We start from the raw sequence: 22,340 nt of genomic DNA, 5'->3' as shown, positions 1-22,340 counted from the left end.
AAGTATATGTTTACATGTTTCAAAATCAATTACATTATGATGACAAAAGTAAATTGTTGACGGTTTAACGTCCCATCCTCAAAGCGCATGAAGTTTTCCTGTGTCACTGATTTCCTGATAATACAAGTAGTTTTGAAAAGTTTCAACAATTAAGTTGGTGAGTTCATAAGAGTTTTGTTTGAAGTAGAAACCATTTTCCTTGTAAAATCGATAGAGTTTGTTTTCCAGAAAATCCCATATTTTCTTAGTTAAGTATGAACAAAATATTCCTATATGACGTGTTAATGAACCTTAGGATGACCCGTAGATTTCCCCTATAATCGTCCAGCGTATATAAGTTCATAAGATTTAAGTTAGATAAAACGTTGAATATAGTGGGTCTACCATAGGTCCACAACCCAACGAGGAATAGGAGATAAGGCGGGCCCAACCAATTCTAAGCCAATCGAGACTAAATTCTTATATGACTCAAACATATACGCTCAGCTATTATAGTTGAAGTCTAACAATTCTAGATGAAATATAGTTTTAATATCATAATAGCTATCCTAAGTGACCCTGGTACTTTGTATCGGTACCCCTTTTTGTATAAACCCGACACTTTGTATTTGTACCCATTTTGTATAAAAACCCGGTACTTTGTAGTTGTACCCCTTTTTGTATATAAACCCGACACTTTGTATTTGTACCCATTTTGTATAAAAACCCGGTACTTTGTATTTGTACCCCTTTTGTATAACAACCTGGTACTTTGTATTTGTACCCATTTTTGTATATAAAAACCCGGTACTTTGTATTTGTACCCCTTTTTTATAACAACCCGGTACTTTGTATTTGTACCCATTTTCGTATATAAAAACCCGGTACTTTGTATTTGTACCCTTTCTTTTTGTACGAAGGTGTTATGTAAATGATCATAAACTATACCTATTATAGTTTAATAAAATGTTTGAAATGTATATGTACCCTAACTATACCCGTTATAGTTTAGTATATTTCTTTGTGGTGTTTAAGAATTTCATCCTATATAAGTCAAACGTATAGTACGATATAACTATGATTAACTTGCTTTGTTTTGTACTAATGATTATGATGGAGGATTCTTATAAATTCAGCAAGTAATTTCCTATTATATAAATATATCATAACAAGAAATACATGTAATATATGAAGTTATCAAAGATTTAACACTTTGCTCAACATGTTACAAAGTGTTTTGATAGTTAGAAGCTGTTAATTAATTCTTAGTCTTTCAGCACTGTTTTAAAAAAATCATAGAAAACTCATACAAAGTCGAAAACTAGATCCGTAAATTCTGAGAGTTCACAAAATGTGTCTAGTTTACTCATAAATTTTATCACGATTTTTAATGACCTCAAATTTGGGTGAAAAAGTCCATAATCACAGACTGGTCCGGATTGGTGTTTGAAATGATAGGAAGTTTTGTAAAATTCACCATAAATTATAGAAAACTCGTATGGAGATGTGCAAGTAGCCATTTTCAAGCTAGAAACTTGAACTACATGCACCCAAAACAGTTTTAAAAACTAAAATGCTTAAGTTGAACAAAACAGTCCGTGAATGAAGTCCAACTTTTTTGATGAAAGCTGTTAGAAAATTGTAGTTATGTTCTTGGTGTTTTAACTTGTATTCTCCCCCTTAAAACTTAAGAAAACAGGATAATAGAGGGGTATGAACTCACCTTGAGTGATTTCAGTGGATGGATGATGGAGAGAAGGGGTGTTCAACTCAAGAACACTTGGGAAGATTGCTTGAAGATTTGAAGATCAAATGTGGAAGAACACTTGATAATCAGCCTTGAATCTCGAGTTTGGTGGAGAAAAAGTTTGAGAGAAAAGTGGTGTTTGATACTTAGTGAAATGAGGCAAATGAGAGAAATGAGGAGAGAGGATGTTTATTCCATCTCTAAAAACATGGGAATGGGTGGAAAATAAGTGCAAGGGCATTGCTGTGACTTAGGTAAGGTGGGGAGGTGTGGTTAGTCAAAGAGTGGGTGTGGGGTGGTTGCTTGTGACATTGGATAAGGCAAAGTCAACACTCCACCTTTAATAATTCACCCATTTGATTTTTATTATTTAGATAATGATTTTCATCAAAATATGTTTAAATTATGAATATTTAGAGTTTATTATGTTAAAATATAATTTCTGGAGAAAATCCCGCTTTAAAATTACGAAAAACAGGCTTAAAATGTTAAAAATATCAAAAATGGGCTAAAAGTGACAAAATACCGAAGTTTGGCCGAGGTTCGGTCTTCTGATGCTGCACCGAGAGAGAGGAAGGCAGAAACCGAGAGGGGAGAAGAGGGAGAGAAGGAACCGAGAGGGGAGGATAGAGACCGAGAGAAGAAAAGAGAAGAGAGGAGAGAGGCGAGAACAGAGACCGAGAGGCGGGTAGAGACAAAGACTGAGAGGCGGGTAGAGACAGAGACCGAGAGGTGGGTAGAGACAGAGAGGCGGGGAGGAAGCCGAGAGGAGGCAGAGACAGAGACCGAGAGTCCGCGAGGGAGCAGAGACCGAGAGGCCGAGTAGAGACAGAGAGGTGGAGGCCGAGAAGGAGCAGAGACCGAGAGGGGCAGAGACCGAGGCTCGGTCTTGCATGCCTCAGCCAACAGAGGCTCGGTTCTGGTTCTGAGAGGCCTCTCTTCTTGGTTTCGGTTCCTAAAGCCTATTTTTCTCGTTTTCGCCCCGTTTTAAGCCGTTTTTGACCCGGTTAAGGGTCGGAATGACCCGAATGATTCTAAAAAGTTACGGGAACTTTTGAGAGAGATTTGGGAGAGATTTCATATACTTGGAGAGATTTGGGAGAGATTTGACATTCTTGGAGAGATTTCTCATACAAAGAGATATTTGAGAGAGATTTCACATACTTGGAGAGATTTGGGAGAGATTTGACATTCTTGGAGAGATTTCTCATACAAAGGGATATTTGAGAGAGATTTCACATACTTGGAGAGATTTGGGAGAGATTTGACATTCTTGGAGAGATTTCTCATACAAAGAGATATTTGAGAGAGATTAAGTGACAACGATTGAGAGAGGTTCCATGTGGGACAGTTTTGAGTGTCCGGCTTCACAATGCAAGGCTTTTAAATCCTATTAAGCCTTGCTTAAGGATCTTACACACTCCCGATGAGTATGCAACATTGTTTTATCAGTTTGGCTTGCCACTTACCGCAGTTTTTAGGTTAAGGAGATCTAGTTGTACGTACTTTTCGATTTATGATTTCTTATCAGAATAGCGAGTTGTTTAGTAAATACTGAACATAAGTCCTAGTACAAAAGGGTTAGTTGAGCTGACCAGTTTGACTTGTTGACTTTATTTGACTTTGAATTGACCAGAATTTGACGGTTGTCACATCATCCCCCCGTTAAAGGGAATTTCGTCCCGAAATTTGCACTTCGAATGGGGATCCAAGAATTTAGAGGAAAGATGGGGGAAACTTTTCGTAGTACAAGAAATTGATTATGGTGAGGAATAACTCGCCCGATGTCACATGATTATTACTATGCATGCTTTAATCGATGCTAGATTTAACATATAAAGAAATTTGGGATTTAAATGTCGATGTTAGAAACACGTACTGATATTTGCGGGTAGTTCCGGGGTGGTTTCTCCCTCAGTGATTGCAAGCACCCTTCCACCACCACCGGCATCTCTTGTCCTTGGGCATTCCCTTTTAAAGTGTCCCGTTTCTCCACACTTGTAACAGGTTGGGCTTACTCCAAAGCCAGGGACCTAGTTGATGGGTCGTGTTGGTGCCTTACAGAAACGAACAGTGTGCCCCTCTCTGTCGCAGTTTTTGCAATGCATCTTTCGGCAAGCCCCAGTGTGATGGAAGTTGCACTTGTTGCATTTCAGAGGGGTTCCAGCATATGGTTTCATGGGAGTTGGCGTGGTGAGGGTTGTGGCAGCATGAACATCAAAGATCTGTTGCTTCTTAGCGAGGCCTTGGGCTGAATGGTCCTTCTTGTTGTCCCAAAACTTTCTTTCGTTGTTCCCTCCTCTTGCTTGGGTAAGGGTGGTTGTCATAGTGTCATGGTTGGGATTATGGTCAATGAGTTGTTGTGCTAACTCCTTGGCGCTGTCGAAGGTAGTTGGTCTTGAGGCCAGCACGCTATCTTGAATTTCGGGGGACAATCCCTAGAGGTATCGCTCCAAATTTTTGTCTTCCGGGGTGACCATAGCAGGACAAAGGAGTGCTAGATCACAAAATCGGTTGGTGTAAGTTGTAAGGTCGGAGCCTGCCATTCTGAGATTCCATAGTTCTTGCTCCAGCTTTTGCACTTCACCTCTTGAGCAATATTCCTTCAGCATCATCTTCTTTAAGTCCTCCCAACTTAATGAGTTAGCCACTGCAAGCGTAAGCGACTTAACTCTGCCGTTCCACCAAGTGAGAGCTCTTCCGATGAAGGTGAATGTCGCGTACTTGACTTTGCTCGCTTCGGGTCAAGCACAAATCTCAAAGATTGCTTCGGTTCTCTCGAACCATTGAATTAGCACGAGGACACCCCCACTTCCATCGAAGGAATCGGGTTTGCCATTTGTGAAGTCCTTGTAAGTGCATTCCTTTGTGCGTCCTGCACTATCCCCGTGGTTAGGGTTTGTGGCTCCAGATCCAGCACCACCAGTGCTATTTGTACCAATTTGCGACATTGCAGCTACCACGGCTGCTGTTACTGCAGCTTGGAACATTTTGGGATCAAACTAAGGAGGTGGCGTTGGAGGTGGTGGCGCTGTGCTGCCGGAAGGTCTGGGTCTTTTCCTTGGTGGCATCGTTCTGTCATGAGTTTGCAAAAAAAAAATGATCAGATGGTAATTTTCTACTAGTAAAGACAAGTCAGTTGTTATAGAATTAGATTTTTCCTGCATTATTCTCCGATTTAAGAATGCCTTATATATAATTCATAAAGGAAGTCCATATGAATGAACTTCATGAGTTAGTAGGTTTTGTGGTCTCTCTTAGATTTTTTTTTCGCGATCGTGCTCAAGGCGATTGGTGCAGATCGTATGCATTCACGCATTTGCATAAACATCTGCAGTACGATGGAGAGTTGCTCTGCTCTGAATCTCGTTCGGGTAACCCTACGGACCAGGATTGGAAGGATTCTATCTGCTGAGCTTCCTTCGCTTATGTTGTAGAAGCTTCGGTCTCCATTAAATAGCATAGGTTGGTCTTGTTCTTCACTCCATGTTTCCAAGCACTCTACCCAAGGAGGCATCGAGCCTTGAAAAGTTGGACAAGGGTTAGGATTTGGAACAAGAGTCATCGGGGTTAAGTTCTCCACTTCAGGATCGGAGTCAGAACCATCAGCATAGCCTTCAGTTTGGTGACCATTCCCAGGGGTTGGGTAATCATTCTCTGGCTCCTCTCCGAGCCATTTGGTATTGTCATGGTTAGGGTAGTACGGGTCGTCGTGTGGATGGAATCCAGCCATGATATCTTCGCGAGAAATGGGGATATAAGAAATAACTAAGCAAACGTACTAATTATCTAATTATATGATGATCTTTATCAGGTACTTCAATGCATTGTTTAGTGCATACTATTCATATGTATTCGGGACAGGATAGACCTTCGAATAAGCGACCCTAACTCTAAATCCCCAATCCAACGAGAACAGGAAGTAAAGCAAAGATCCACAGATTCTAAGTCTATGACGTCCTGGATACATATAATTTTAATGTATCCCCTAAGCAATTATTGACTTATTGATAAAAAACTATTTTGTTCTCAGATAAGTAATTATAATAATGCCAAAATACCCCTATGGTATTTCATTGTGATAGTGTTGGTAAGTTTTTAGACTTGTTGCCACATCACAACCATTCTTGGGCATATGCTATCACTCCTCGGACCAGCATAGTTGATCAGGCTATGCCACGCCCAAGACTGACCATACATCCTCAGGCTTACCTGTGATATCCAACAATCATAACTTTTGTTTTGTCCTAAAATGATGCTGACCTTAGTTTGTATGCATGCATGTATACTTTTAACAAAAGATATTTATTCCTAAAGGTATAGTGGTTTTGAAAACTTTAAATCAGAGACCTTAGTCCAAATGCATTTATAGTTTGTATATCTTATGTGGTTCGATATACTTAGCTCACTATAAACAATGCTCTGATACCAATATGTCACACCCCCAGACCAAGGATGGCGGAAACATCCAGGGTGGAGGACTTCTTGTACAGTATCACAACAACGTATATAATAGTGCTGAAAGTAAATACAACCATCATATATATAATTGAAAAAGTTACACCAAAGTATATGTTTACATGTTTCAAAATCAATTACATTATGATGACAAAAGTAAATTGTTGACGGTTTAACGTCCCATCCTCAAAGCGCATGAAGTTTTCCTGTGTCACTGATTTCCTGAGAATACAAGTAGTTTTGAAAAGTGTCACTACTAGAAAAAAGGCCTTTTACGACGCTCATTGCGCGTCGTAAAACGCTCAGACGACGTGCAAATGCGCATCAAGGAAGGCCCTGTCATAAAGAGAGACGACGTGCATTTACGACGCGCATTTACGACGCGCGTTTACGACACGCAATGCGTATCAAGGAAGGCCCTGTCATAAAGGAAGACGACACGCATTCGCATGTCGTAACCTTACGACGCGCGTGTTAATGACACGCAATGCGTATCAAGAAAGCCCCTGTCAAGAAAGGCCATGTCATAAATGAAGACGACACACATTTTTGCGTATCATAATTTTAAATGTTTAAAAAAAATATTTTTAATAGATTTACTAATTTTCAAATTAAATTTGAATTTAATGCCTCATAATAGAAAATAAAATATCATTAACAAAAAATATAATCCATTTCATAAAATTTAATGTCATATACAAATAATCATTCCAATAGTAAGTAAATGTAACACATTGCTAATATTGCATAATATTTATTATTGAAAACAAAACATGTACAACATTAAAAGAAACCCTTGAATAAATTCTCCTTTGACAATCACCTTTGACAATTTTCTTTCTAAAAGAATAACCTGAATGCAAGAACTTTGAGAGGCTGCAAGGCACTAATATGTCAAATTTGTTTGTCTGCATGTTTTCAGCCAAATATAGGAAATTTCAGGAGTATGTATACATGTCATTTACATATATATATATATATATATATATATATATATATATATATATATATATATATATATATATATATATATATATATTGACATAACATAAAGCATACATTGACATAACATAACTAATTCCAAACAATTCAAACATGACAAAGGGAAAACAAAGGTGGCATACCTGATGCATTCACCCTCATCTTACAAGAAACCCTGCATTTGCTTCAATTTGCCAATTTCACGTTTCAGGTATCGATTTAAAGAATTGGTGGGATCGCAAGCATGACGTACCGGAGGGCGTTTCTATCGGCGATCGATACGCAATCGTACCCCGTTTGGGATCGAGCCGTTTGGAACGTGGATCGTGACTACTTTGGCGAATCCTGTGACTATGGTCCCCAACTCCTCCACGACTCCATGGAACATTTACACAATACCCTTATCCACCCATGGACCCCACCTGATAACATATATAAGAGTGAAATGACCATTTTACCCTTCTCGATGTAAAAAATGAGAGAGAAAAAAAAATTAGGGTTATGTTTACCTCATGGGCAACGCCTGTACCAGGGTAGAATTTTCCACCTTCATGTCTATGTAAGGATATACACAACACCTATAACAATTAAAACCAGTATCATCAGAAATAGTCAGATAGTAATCTACAATGTTATTTATGATTTAAAATAAATTAATCAACTATATTGTTTTATATTTATGTTGAGTTTCATTTTTTTTTATAGGAGAATGAATGATATTTAATTTTACATGGCCACCTGCAATTTATTACCAGGAAACACTTATAATGTTTATGTTTTTTTTTAAATATCACAAACTCTTTGTGGTTAACCAAGAAAAAAATTATTTATGTGGTTAAACCAAAAAAAATACAGAATATGGAGTTAACCATATAATAATAATATCATTAACAAGTTGAAGAAAGTAGTATCAATTATTGCACGAATAGAAAAAATAAAAATAAAATTACTGTTTTGTTCTGCTCAAATATTTCTTGAGTTCCATTTCCATGGTGTACATCCTGTAAATAAATAAGGTTAGATAACTACAACTCATAGTTTTTTTTTTAATTACAAAGATTATTACCCAATCAACAATCAAGACTTTTTTTGCTCCTGCAGCTTGTGCTGCTGATGCAGCAATGGCTGCATTGTTATGCAGACAGAATCCCATTGCATGTCTCACTCCAGCATGATGACCTGGAGGACGCACCTGACCCATGACCCATGACCCATGACCCACGACCCATGATCCATCAAACATAAAGATTAATGTACCTAGCAAATAACTGTTCTCTAATATTACAAATTTTATAAAATTTTAATTTGCAAAACTAAAAGATTAAACATAAAAGCTCATTAGAATCCAAATAACTGTTCTCTAATATTACAAATTTTATAAATAAAAATGGGTTATATTGCAAATTTTCATTCCATTCCTTCAAAATGAGAATTTACAAAAGAGAAGGAATCACACACACCTGCAGTTGCCAGGCTGGCAACAATTGCTCGAAGACGATCTGGTCTTTCTGGATGAGGAAGAGACTTCCTTTCAACCTACAAATTATAAAGATCAAAAAATGATGACATCAAAGTTTTTTATTTATAAAACCATCAACACTATTAAAAATAATTTTTTTTAAAAAATGAAAATTGAAATATCAGGAAGAATTCTTACTTCAGAATGAAGCAACATCCTATCATCCAAATTAACAAAAGTAAAGGTCATATAAAACTATGTTAAAAAAACATTTGATGTATAAAAACTAAAAAGAAACTTTTGCAAGGTCTTACAAAATTCTTCATTTGAAGATGACACTAACAAAATACTACCAAAAAATCATATCCAAAAACCACAAAAGAACATGCTTCATACCATCCTCAGTCAAACAAACTGAATCCCATATCCTGCAAAAAAATATGAAAAAAAAAAGATAGTAAAAAACATGCAACCATAAAAAAACAGTTTAAAAACAAACAATGAAGATCAATGGATATAAAAGAGCTTACATCATCGGACTCTTCTTTCTCTACAACTTTCTCCTCTTTCTTTAGCTCAGCTGCAGCAGCTGCAACGGGAGCAGCACCACTACCACCTGTGGCGGCAACTGCAACACCACCACCGCCACCTGAAGGAACAGAAGCCAACTTCTCCCTTCCAGATGCAATCAATTCGGTGATATCTTTACCCTTAACCTCCGACAAGAGTAATTCAATTCTATCTTCATCAGCATCAGCTCCAACTGCATTAGTGAATATGATCATTATAATTGCCATTAATCAAATCATACAGTTTATGAAGTTCAGGGTTTACATGGATGCAACATGGCACCTTAATTAGTGAGGACTGTTGGAACAGGTCCCAACCTTCTCACTCACACAACACAGATATATATGTATGCAGAAAGCAAATATAGAGATATGAAAGTACTTTGGACTCAAAGCTGCTGCACACTGACTTCTCATATTCAGAAAACAAAGGCTATATATATAGCCTGTAGTACATATCCAATGGAAACAAACTAAAACAGTCTACAAGGTTCTTATCTCTTGATCTTGCTAAACTTACTATTTTCTTCCTTGATTCGAACTTTCTTGTTTGGTCACTTCGAATCTTATTACTTGCTATTCAAACCACTTAGGTTTGATCTTGCTATCTTGCTTCAATCTTCCTCTATCTTGCTTAGACTCTTGTTGTACCTTGCTTCAATTTTCTTTCCTTCTCAATCAAAAGTGATCGCTTGCTGCTTCTTTCTTCTTTCTTGCCTGCTAGCATGTCACACAGTTGTGTTGTTTTTTTTCTTCTTCTTCTTCTTTCTTCTGATCACAAAGACCTAGCACCACCGAGTCCTTTTTCCTGCTTCACTCTCTACAATGAATTTATCTCTCGGCAATGGAGGTGATCGGCTTCAACAATGATCGACCTCTTCTCTCTTGTCTCTCTTCTTTCTTCTTTCTACTTTCTTCATTCTTCTTTCTTCATGTCTTTTCTCTTTCTTCTTTCTTCATTCTTCTTTCTTCTTGTCTTTCTTTCTTTCTTCTGATTGTTGCCAATCAAACATTCTTTCTCTTGCCGACCTGCTGCTGCTTCTACTGCTCTTGTTGCCCTGCAGCCAAAAGATCCTCCCAAAATCATCAATCACAATTACAGAAGTTACAGTTAGATATTCCACAAAGTCCAAATCTAGAAAACGAAGATGCTCACATAAAGCCCAATCACGATGGATCAATGATTTCAAAAACGAAATGACAGATTAAGGGTGAATCGAATTGTAAAAATTATCTATTTCTAAGCGAGCATCCGAGTGTAATTAAGATCTAAGCCGCATCACAACAAATCAAATATTCAAATTAACGAAACTTACGAGAGATTGGAATTGTCCGTACAGTTTTGTTCCAGTGGCGGATGAGGCATTTTATTAAACATGTTGCGTGCATCATCGATTCTTCCCCATTTACTGTATAAGTCGATTTCTCGATTTCTATTTCTCTTTCTCCCATTCCAGTCTCCGACTTTCTGTTGCTGTGATAGAGAGTTTCCTTCCGTCGCTGGGATTTGAGTAGTGCCACCACTCCTCCGAAGCCTCTGATTTTTCTCGGTCTAGGTCACCAGACCTAATGTTGCTGGCAAGGGCAGGCGAGGTGAGATTGCCGGAGATGAGGGGCTCCATCGGCTGGGTGATGCTGGAAAGCATTGGACGGTGGGGCAGGGCTAGACGGAGGTCAGAGGTGGGAGGTGCCAACACCAAGAGAAACGTCGGAGGTGGGAGAAGCTGTCGACGTTGAGAACCGAGAAGAAGAGAAAGGGTTTGTCGAAGTGAGAAGGAGAGAAAGGGAAGTTGAAGAGAGAATGAGCAGTACAGGAGGGCATAATCGGGGCAAGTTCTTGAAAAAAAAGCCCTAGCTACTAGGGAAATTAAAGTGGAGGGAGAAAAAAAAGGAAGGCGGGGATTTTAAGTTTTTGGGATTTCATTTTCCCCGGATGGAACGCGCGCGTTCTATTAAAATTTATAAAGTGACGGTCGTAGACGACACGCAGGTGCCCTCCGTGTTTTTTTTTTTTTTTTTTTTTTTGTTTAGACACTAATTTTAGGGCACACAAAAATGCGCGTCTGAAATCCTTTAAATTTTGGAAGAGATGACATTATTTTTTAGACACTCACCTTTGCGTATCATAAATCACTGCATGTCATGGTTCGCGCGTCGTAAAAGGTTATATTTCTAGTAGTGTGTCAACAATTAAGTTGGTGAGTTCATAAGAGTTTTGTTTGAAGTAGAAACCGCTTTCCTTGTAAAATCGATAGAGTTTGTTTTGGAGAAAATCCCATATTTTCTTAGTTAAGTATGAACAAAATATTCCTATATGACGTGTTAATGAACCTTAGGATGACCCGTAGATTTCCCCTATAATCGTCCAGCGTATATAAGTTCATAAGATTTAAGTTAGATAAAACGTTGAATATAGTGGGTCTACCCTAGGTCCACAACCCAACGAGGAACAGGAGATAAGGCGGGCCCCACCAATTCTAAGCCAATCGAGACTAAATTCTTATATGACTCAAACATATACGCTCAGCTATTATAGTTGAAGTCTAACAATTCTAGATGAAATATAGTTTTAATATCATAATAGCTATCCTAAGTGACCCTGGTACTTTGTATCGGTACCCCTTTTTGTATAAACCCGGCACTTTGTATTTGTACCTATTTTGTATAAAAACCCGGTACTTTGTAGTTGTACCCCTTTTTGTATATAAACCCGACACTTTGTATTTGTACCCATTTTGTATAAAAACTCGGTACTTTGTATTTGTACCCCTTTTGTATAACAACCCGGTACTTTGTATTTGTACCCATTTTTGTATATAAAAACCCGGTACTTTGTATTTGTACCCCTTTTGTATAACAACCCGGTACTTTGTATTTGTACCCATTTTCGTATATAAAAACCCGGTACTTTGTATTTGTACCCTTTCTTTTTGTACGAAGGTGTTATGTAAATGATCATAAACTATACCTATTATAGTTTAATAAAATGTTTGAAATGTATATGTACCCTAACTATACCCATTATTGTTTAGTATATTTCTTTGTGGTGTTTAAGAATTTCATCCTATGTAAGTCAAACGTATAGTACGATATAACTATGATTAACTTGCTTTGTTTTGTACTAATGATTATGATGGAGGATTCTTATAAATTCAGCAAGTGATTTCCTATTATATAAATATATCATAACAAGAAATACATGTAATATATGAAGTTATCAAAGATTTAACACTTTGCTCAACATGTTACAAAGTGTTTTGATAGTTAGAAGCTGTTAATTAATTCTTAGTCTTTCAACACTGTTTTAGAAAAATCATACGAAATCGAAAGCTAGATCCGTAAATTGTGAGAGTTCAAAAAATGTGTCTAGTTTACTCATAATTTTTTATCACGATTTTTAATGACCTCAAATTTGGGTGAAAAAGTCCATAATCACAGACTGGTCCGGATTGGTGTTTGAAATGATAGACAGTTTTGTAAAATTCACCATAAATTGTAGAAAAATCGTATGGAAATGTGCAAGTAGCCATTTTAAAGCTAGAAACTTGAACTACATGCACTCAAAACAGTTTTAAAAACTAAAATGTTTAAGTTGACCAAAACAGTCCGTGAATGAAGTCCAACTTTTTTGATGAAAGCTGTTAGAAAATTGTAGTTATGTTCTTGGTGTTTTAACTTGTATTCTCCCCCTTAAAACTTAAGAAAACAGGATAATAGAGGGGTATGAACTCACCTTGAGTGATTTCAGTGGATGGATGATGGAGAGAAGGGGTGTTCAACTCAAGAACACTTGGGAAGATTGCTTGAAGATTTGAAGATCAAATGTGGAAGAACACTTAATAATCAGCCTTGAATCTCGAGTTTGGTGGAGAAAAAGTTTGAGAGAAAAGTGGTGTTTGATACTTAGTGAAATGAGTCAAATGAGAGAAATGAGGAGAGAGGATGTTTGTTCCAGCTCTAAAAACATGGGAATGGGTGGAAAATGAGTGCAATGGCATTGATGTGACTTAGGTAAGGTGGGGAGGTGTGGTTAGTCAAAGAGTGGGTGTGGGGTGGTTGCTTGTGACATTGGATAAGGCAAAGTCAACACTCCACCTTTAATAATTCACCCATTTGATTTTTATTATTTAGATAATGATTTTCATCAAAATATGTTTAAATTATGAATATTTAGAGTTTATTATGTTAAAATATAATTTCTGGAGAAAACCCCGCTTTAAAATCACGAAAAACGGGCTTAAAATGTTAAAAATATCAAAAATGGGCTAAAAGTGACAAAATCCTGAAATTTAGCCGAGGTTCGGTCTTCTGATGCTGAACCGAGAGAGAGGAAGGCAGAAACTGAGAGGGGAGAAGAGGGAAAGAAGGAACCGAGAGGGGAGGATAGAGACCGAGAGAAGAGAAGAGAAGAGAGGAGAGAGGCGAGAACAGAGACCGAGAGGCGGGTAGAGACAGAGACCGAGAGGCGGGTAGAGACAGAGAGGTGGAGAGGAAGCCGAGAGAAGGCAGAGACAGAGACCTAGAGTCCGCGAGGGAGCGAAGACCGAGAGGCCAAGTAGAGACAAAGAGGCGGAGGCCGAGAAGGAGCAGAGACCGAGGCTCGGTCTCGCATGCCTTAGCCAACAGAGGCTCGGTTCTGGTCCTGAGAGGCCTCTCTTCTTGGTTTTGGTTGCTAAAGCCTATTTTTCTCGTTTTCGCCCCGTTTTAAGTTGTTTTTGACCTGGTTAAGGGTCGGAATGACCCGAATGATTCTAAAAAGTTACGGGAACTTTTGAGAGAGATTTGGGAGAGATTTCACATACTTGGAGAGATTTGGGAGAGATTTGACATTCTTGGAGAGATTTCTCATACAAAGAGATATTTGAGAGAGATTTCATATACTTGGAGAGATTTAGGAGGGATTTGACATTCTTGGAGATATTTCTCATACAAAGGGATATTTGAGAGAGATTTCACATACTTGGAGAGATTTGGGAGAGATTTGACATTCTTGGAGAGATTTCTCATACAAAGAGATATTTGAGAGAGATTAAGTGACAACGATTGAGAGAGGTTCCATGTGGGACAGTTGTGAGTGTCCGACTTCACAATGCAAGGCTTGTAAATCTTGTTAAGCCTTGCTTAAGGATCTTACACACTCCCGATGAGTATGCAACATTGTTTTATCGGTTTGGCTTGCCACTTACCGAAATTTTTAGGTTAAGGAGATCTAGTTGTACGTACTTTTCTATTTATGATTTCTTATCAGAATAGCGAGTTGTTTAGTAAATACTGAACATAAGTCCTAGTACACAAGGGTTAGTTGAGCTGACCGGTTTGACTTGTTGACTTTATTTGACTTTGAATTTACCAGAATTTAACGGTTGTCACATTTGTTAATGGGCTAAGCTAATATGGAAGTCCATGGATGATCCATGGAGCTTTTAACCCATGGATCCTTGGAATGGAAATGACATGGGTTATTAGGGTTTCACACTAACCATGCACACTATATAAAGAAGCATATGATGCAAGAAATATGGCTCTAAGGGTAGACTCTAGTTGTGTGAGACTTAGTGGTGGCCGATTCCACAAGAAAGTATACTACTCTCTCAAAGTTTTCCAAACGTTTGTGGTGATTTTTTATGCCATTTGAGGCATTCACACTATTGGTGCTTGGCTCTCAAACTCCAAACAATCAACCATCATCAAAACGTATGTATTTCTACTAGTAGTTTTATGATTCATAATCCTTATGCTATGCTAGTAAGGAAGAAACCTTGGAAGTTATTATTTGCATGTATTTTAGAAGAAAACATAGATCCAAGGTTTATTAGGGTTGCATGCACACTTAGGAAGTGTTAGATTGCTCAAAACCCAATAGTGGTATCAGAGCCTAGGCTTGTTTTCTTGAATACTTGATGCAAATTGCTGAAAAATGTCGAAAAACTGCATTCTGCACAGCAGACTCGCCGAGTCCATTCATGGTACTCGCCGAGTCCATGTGTATATTCAACCAACTCGCCGAGTCAGTTCATGCACTCGACGAGTTGGCAGGCTTGAGTGCAGATTTTCGAGTTTTGGTGTTGGAATTGGTCTAGAATCATTACCTTAAACTGTTTTGATTTATAAAACCTGTTTTTGATGTGGTAATGATGATGGTGCACCAATTTGAAAGTTATAATCAAAATTTCAAGTTTATATGTGTTCATATGATTCTTGAAATTGTTGATGTGGATTTTCATGTTCATATGAGTTTTGTTAAATCATAGGAATTATTTGCAAATTGTTTGTTAGTTAATTCTTGATCTTAATGTGTTTTAATGGAATTCATGATTTTTCCTCAAGTTATGGAATTCCAAAAGTTTTTTCTTTTAAATGTTTTTTAAGAAGTCATAAGTTACACTTTTGAATAGTTTTTCTAATAAATGCTTTTATGGACTTCATAACTTGTCCTCAAGTTATGGATTTCCAAGAGACTCTTCATTAAAATTTTTAAACACTTAATTAAAACTCATAAGTTATGAATATCCAAAAGTTTATGAATTGTTCAAAACTTGCCCTCAAGTTTTAGAATTTGTAAAGTCTCACACCAACTTTAATTCCAAACCCTTAGAGTTTTAAAAGTTAAAATTCAACACTTATACTATTTATAACATTAATGGTTAATTATTATATATATGTATAAGAACAAGTCATTTTACCGTTATTAGGCCTCATTCACAATGCCGGTCTATAAGGTGGGTATAAGGTTATTGCCTATAAAATGGCAACTTAATGGGTGTCCACTCTGACCCACCGCTTGCTTGACTGGTGGATGGTCGTTAGCCGAACGGGTAAGACAAGGACTTATAAATTATCATTAAGTATGATGAATATTATAAAGTAACTAAATGTTTTATTTAATTCCCAATCTTAGTTACTTTAGGAAAAATGTGAATTTGGTGCTAGCCCATGGAATTCACACTTTGTACCTTACCAAGTCGTTGGTGGAGCGTGTGTGGTTAACCGACACACTAACTTGGACTAGTAAGGGTCACGAAGGGTGACTTAATGTTTGTCATAGATCAATGGAGCGTGTGTGGTTAACCGGCACATTGATTAGGTGATAATATTAAGGGTACAAAGTGAATTGGTATGGTTATTCACACCTTGTTTTGTGATCCTCGGCATCCCAGTCACAAAATTTGAGAGGGCACACTCGAGATTGAAACATGCCATTGAAAAGTTCAATGAATCTCAAAAGATCTAGGAATTTCAAATCCAATTAAAACCTAATAAATTATTTCGTTTTTCATGGTGGAAATTAGTGAATCGTTATTCGCCTACCTTCAAATATTATATAGCTTGGATTACGGCATCCCTCTTCCAAATTATAAAATATTGTGTTGGGTCCTAGCCTTAATATTTCATATTGGGTGTTATATTAAGGATTTTGAATCAACTAACTTGATTTTCTCCCATTATAGATGTCTGGTTCAGACAACTATGATCTTCCCAAATCTCTTGAAGATGGTGTCCCTCAACATCATGCTTCACTTCCTCCACCTCCTCCAATTATTCTCCCTCACCCACAAGTTCTTGAAAAGTTTAAAGTCACTTAATCCCTATTGGCAAGCATAGTCAATGTGTGCTCACATCTTGGAGATAAAGTCACATATTGACAAGCCGGGAGAGTTGGGTGTCAAAGTCTGGTGAAAGTTGGATGTTCAATCACTTTCTTAGTAACATAGTGAGTCCCTTTGGGACTACTATGAGACAGACTATGACACGAGCCTTAATGATCTTATCTATTTGCTCAGTTCTGCAGATTCAGTAGTGATTCAGAACACTAGTAAAGCAAATTTTATTAGAAGATCAACTTCCCAAACCTTAAATGGACATTGGCAATGGTAGCATTGGATATCTAGAAGAGCATTTCTCTTCCCAATGGAAAGGGATCGGCCATAGTCAACTCGGTTGACCAAATGGTAAATATAAAGGCTAAGTCTGAGATAGTCTCATGTGCCATTACCAAAGGGTCTATATGTTTTATTGCCAAAGGGAGGGATATTGATTGCGATGCTGCCATATTTACCTGAAAGATCATAAGATTGATCAAGTCAAAAAGTTTGACTCTACTTCAGTTAAAGGCTACTGACTAACTCTATTAAGTTTCTATTTGGAGATTCGTATTACATAATGTGAATGGGTCACATTTTGATGTTTTTAAGAATCAAAGAAAAGATAGGAAGCTTAAAGTAAGTATATGTTGATTCTGATTGCAAAGGTGGGTTTCGATCGCATGGTTTGGTAATCAAAATTTTGAGTTGTTGCTTAAGAATTATAATATATTGCTTATGAATAGATAACAACAAGGTTTTCATGTGGATTGTAAGGATAAGTTTTTCCGCAAAGTTTTAAAATAAAAGAAAAAAAGGGTTTTAATTTTATTTATTTTAAAAATATCCTTACAATGGTATCTGTGGAAAATTGTTGCTTATATGTTTCCAGTAATAGCAATATTGGAAAGTGGATTTGATTCTTTCATTTGTGGTAGTGTCTGAATTTACCAAATGAAGAAAGTTTTTCATCACCCAAGTTTCAATTGGATAGAAACTTGGAATCATACAAGTTGTATTGTATGATGAATGAGAATTTTCATCTTTGAAAATTAAGACTAATTCTTTTATCACATGTATATGTGAGTCAATTGAAGGACTAAGGAATTAGGTACACTGGGTGTGCGCTGGTCAAGGTCCACCACAAAGTTTGATTTGTCATGATTTACTAAAGATTAGTAAATATGATTATACTTATGAGGTTAAGTATAATTCTGTAACATTGGAATGGTTAAAATGTATGATAAAACAAATAAGAAGAATCAAATTAGGCAGAAAGATAAAAGTTTCTCAAATCTGAAAGGATGGGAGAGTACTTTAGTATCATATTTCATGATCAGCTTAATGATTATGAAACCATATCACAAATTCATACTCTAAGGACGTCTTAGTGCATTGTTATGGCTAAGAAGAGAGGTCATGAATTATTGGATTGGTTAATATCAAGAAGATGAGTCATACTTCGTTCCAAAACAATTCTTAGAGTCATACTCCAAGATTGTAACCTTGAGTGACATAAAGGAAGATTTATTAACACTAGTCAAATGTAAGAGTAAAATGTTTTCCACTCTTGTACATTTGAGATTGGTAAGTTGTGATGTCTTGGATGAGACAAAGACCAACTAAGACCAATTGTGTAAAGTGCTAGTCTTGATAAGAATCCGCACTATCCCTTGAATATTTGTTTTGTCAAGGAATGGTTCTTGAATGGGGAAACTTATATGTCAAGGGGACAGTGGGAGCCTTAAAGATCCTGAAAGAGTTTCAAGATTTAATCAAGAGTAAAACCTGTAATTTATCACTAGCACACGACTTAAGGTTTGCAACCTATCGTGTTGACATAATTCTTATTTCTGTACCTACTTCAAATAAGTTGAATTTGCATGTGAGTTATCAGAGTTCAACTTGGAAGCATTGGTGGGCTTTGTGCTACCAAGGTGACAAGAAACTAAGATTGAACAAGTTTAATCCATGTAAGGCTGAATTTGTCACTAACCTTATCTTGTGATTATGGTTTTGACAAATTCACATGGATAGGAACTCATACACTATAAAATCTAAGTGTCATAAGGTTTCTCTCCGATTCATGAAAATGATGGTAAGGAAACGCTTTCACTAAGTAGATTTTACGTAGATATCAATTGTGTTATTTGCATTTTCAAAAGTCGTTAGTGGAGCGCGTGTGGTTCACCGGCACACTAACATGGACTAGTGAGAAATGGCAACGGTCTAAACAATTAAGACTATGATTACGGTATCCCTTTTAATAGTTCTGAAAATTGTTTAGACACACATGTGAGCTATCTAAGAAAGGGTGTATGAATCTAAGTTTCAGAAGTCTAGCAGATTTCTGGAAATATGTCAGAGCTATTGGGAGCATAAGTGTTATGCTGATAATCATCATGAAAGTGGGAGCATGATTATTACATTTAGTGTTGAAAGTTAGCAATGTTAATTATAGAAAACAAAGTTTCAATTCGTGAAGTTGCAGGGGTTGAAAAGTTGTTTTGCTATAATTAAGGGAGAGGAAATTATACTTCATTTCAATTCTAAAGCTTAGATTGAGATTTTAATCATCTTTAGTCAAGAATATATATATATATATATATATATATATGAATTTTGTGTTGGAATGGTTCAACTTGAAGAAATTCTATATATATTGCGTTTTCAAAATTCGATTATGATTACGGCGTCCCTCTTCATAGTTAAATTTTGAAAACATAAGAAATAAAAAAATATTGTAGCAAAAGACTGGTCTAGTATCATGTGTTTATGTCAAACATCATGAATCGTATCCCATATGCTTCGGATATAGGATCGATTGCATGTGCTATAATATTAATCTTTTCTAAATTTTCCAAATGCTTAAGGCATTGAGAAGGGAAAAGTGGAGAACTGGATATGACTAAAGTGATTAAGCAATTGTCGAGGACAATCTGAGGTTTGCCAAATATTGGTTTCTCAAGGACATTTGGAAGTATAGTGTTAATTTTGGTAGGACCATATTGACATTTTCTGAAAAGAGGTAACTCTTGTTCAGAAGTGATAGTCAAAATGGGACTACGGAAATGTCTCCATAGGAGGAAGTTATTCAATCTGTGTAACATTAGAAAAACTTAATGCAAGAAGGATGTTCAAAGCAATGTACTTTGAATATGAGACTTCGTTTCCATAGAGTTGATCTCCTTTGGAATCCTCTGTAATGACTGATGACAAGGTTTTGGTGACCTTGCGCATAATCATTATGAGAGGATCAATGCATATAAGTTTAAAATCTAACAGATTTTTTGGTAAATGATAGGAATCAGGATTCTCACATTTACAATAAGGATTTGGGATTGTGAAATGAGTATCATTGGAATCATGTTCAATTGATCTACATCACAATGTAAGGATCATAGACAAACATAGTGGGCATACTTGGAGTATGGCATAACTATTGTTTAGAAAAACAAAGTGTAAATGCTAGACGACTGCTATTTTTATTCAAGTATTAAGTTGATTGTTTGCAAGATTATACAATGAATAATGTGTAATCAATATGGTGATAAATAAAAGGTGGTTCTATTTATATTCAAAAGGGTTCTGAGACCATATTGGATTCGATTATTATTGTGTTTCACTTTGCATGTTTTGACTTCCAAAATAGCTAGGTTATTCTTTCCGAATGACTAAGTTATTTAAACACTCCACAGTCGTTCATATGTTGGAAGTAGGTATGAATCAAGACTGTCATGAATCGAGTTTGTATATGGATAAATGGGTTTAGTCATAGCAATGGTTGCTACAACATTCATGAGTGCTCATAAGTTATGAGCATTGGAATAAAGCCACGCTCACTTGTATCACTCCATGGAATTTATCTCGAGTGATCGTGAGACAGTAATATCATATAAATCTTCAAACCTAGAGATGTGAGTTGTTACCTATGAGTTGGTTGTGCATTGATTGCACGTAAACGCATCAGTAACTTGATGTTATAAAACGTGCTTTTGTGTACAATTCAACAAGTAGTAGAACAAGCATATGAGTCGAAGTTTATCTGTTCCTTCTCGAAATAGAAGCGATATTTGGGCCCCTCGATGTTTTGTTGGACCTATGTACCAGCCGGTCAGAACTAAATTGATGTGTTCGATTAAGTTTTTTGTCAAACAAATCGAAAATCAAGAAACAAACTGCTGGACAATAAGTATGACGCTGTTCCATGTATTTGTCCGGCTGATATCATGAGAACAGAGGATTATATGATCACTTATCTAGAATGGCGCTTCATAGTTCAACAGAGTTTCCGAGAGCTACGATTGTTGGTTGGTTCCTGAAGTAACATACGCAAATATAGTTATTAGACTTATCCAAGTGGGAGTCTATTGGATAAGGTGTCTAAGTCCATAACTTATTTGGTACATACTTGACCCGACCCGGCATGGTCCATTTGGGTTGCACTTCACCCAAACGATTTATGGATAATTTTATGAGAATTGTATACTTACGATTTATTAATATATTATAAGTTATAATATATTAATATGAAGTCATGTTATTTAATTAGTTTTAGTCTTAAATTAATTATGAATTAATTTAGAGATTAAAAAGAAGACTGATTAAATTATGGGCTATTATATTTTATATAGTGTGGGCTAATACTCATTTGTTAATGGGCTAAGCTAATATGGAAGTCCATGGATGATCCATGGAGATTTTAACCCATGGATCCTTGGAAAGGAAAAGACATGGGTTATTAGGGTTTCACCCTAACCATGCACACTATATAAAGAAGCATACGATGCAAGAATATGGCTCTAAGGGTAGACTCTAGTTGTGTGAGACTTAGTGGTGGCTGATTGCACAAGAAAGTATACTACTCTTTCAAAGTTTTCCAAACGTTTGTGGTGATTTGTGATTCCATTTAAGGCATTCACACTATTGGTGCTTGGCTCTCAAACTCCAAACAATCAACCATCATCAAAAGGTATGTATTTCTACTAGTAGTTTTATGATTCATAATCCTTATGCTATGCTAGTTAGGAAGAAACCTTGGAAGTTATTATTTGCATGTATTTTAGAAGAAAACATAGATCCAAGGTTTATTAGGGTTGCATGCACACTTAGTAAGTGTTAGATTGCTCAAAACTCAACAAAGTGCTCGGAGGAGAAAGAAGTTTGAAAAAGGAGCAAGGATTCAAGGGGAGCTTGTAGATCCAGAAGTTTGAAGAAGTTTGGACTCCATTTTTGAGGATGCTTGAGTCTTGATAGTTTTAGAAAATAAGAGTTGTCCTTTTGGGCTCTTAGAAGCACCTAGAGTAATAAAAATCTAACCTTGATGGTTAAGCCACAACCATGCAAGAGTTTGAAGGATTCAAAGTTGGGTTAAGGACCTAAAATTATGTTTTGACCCCAACCATGTATGCAAGCACATAAAGCTTGTGACTTTATGGAATAGAAAGCCTTGAAAGACATGGATCTACATTCTAGACGTAATGACTTAATAGATTAAGTCACAAATAAATCACCAAGGATGCTGGCCGATACACCGTGCGTACATCCTAGTATGCAGCGCATTCTAG

The 22,340-nt window shown here is 36.7% G+C and overlaps 1 pseudogene across 1 annotated transcript; it reads right to left on the bottom strand.

Annotated features, from left to right (window-relative positions):
- Positions 1–8,895: 8,895 nt before the first annotated feature.
- Positions 8,896–9,421, bottom strand: LOC145040762 (large ribosomal subunit protein P2y pseudogene; annotated as a pseudogene). Its single transcript, XR_013679905.1, has 2 exons — positions 9,155–9,421; positions 8,896–9,052 (listed from the first exon to the last, which is right to left on the bottom strand). The product of XR_013679905.1 is annotated as a large ribosomal subunit protein P2y pseudogene (transcript).
- Between the last annotated feature and the right edge of the window lie 12,919 nt (positions 9,422–22,340).

Source organism: Lactuca saligna, chromosome 4 (genome assembly GCF_052625555.1).
Source record: "Lactuca saligna cultivar CGN05327 chromosome 4, ASM5262555v1, whole genome shotgun sequence".
NCBI classification, from domain to species: Eukaryota; Viridiplantae; Streptophyta; class Magnoliopsida; order Asterales; family Asteraceae; genus Lactuca; species Lactuca saligna.
The sequence above is the reverse complement of the archived record's forward strand: the minus strand, read 5'-3'. Positions and strand labels throughout refer to the sequence as shown.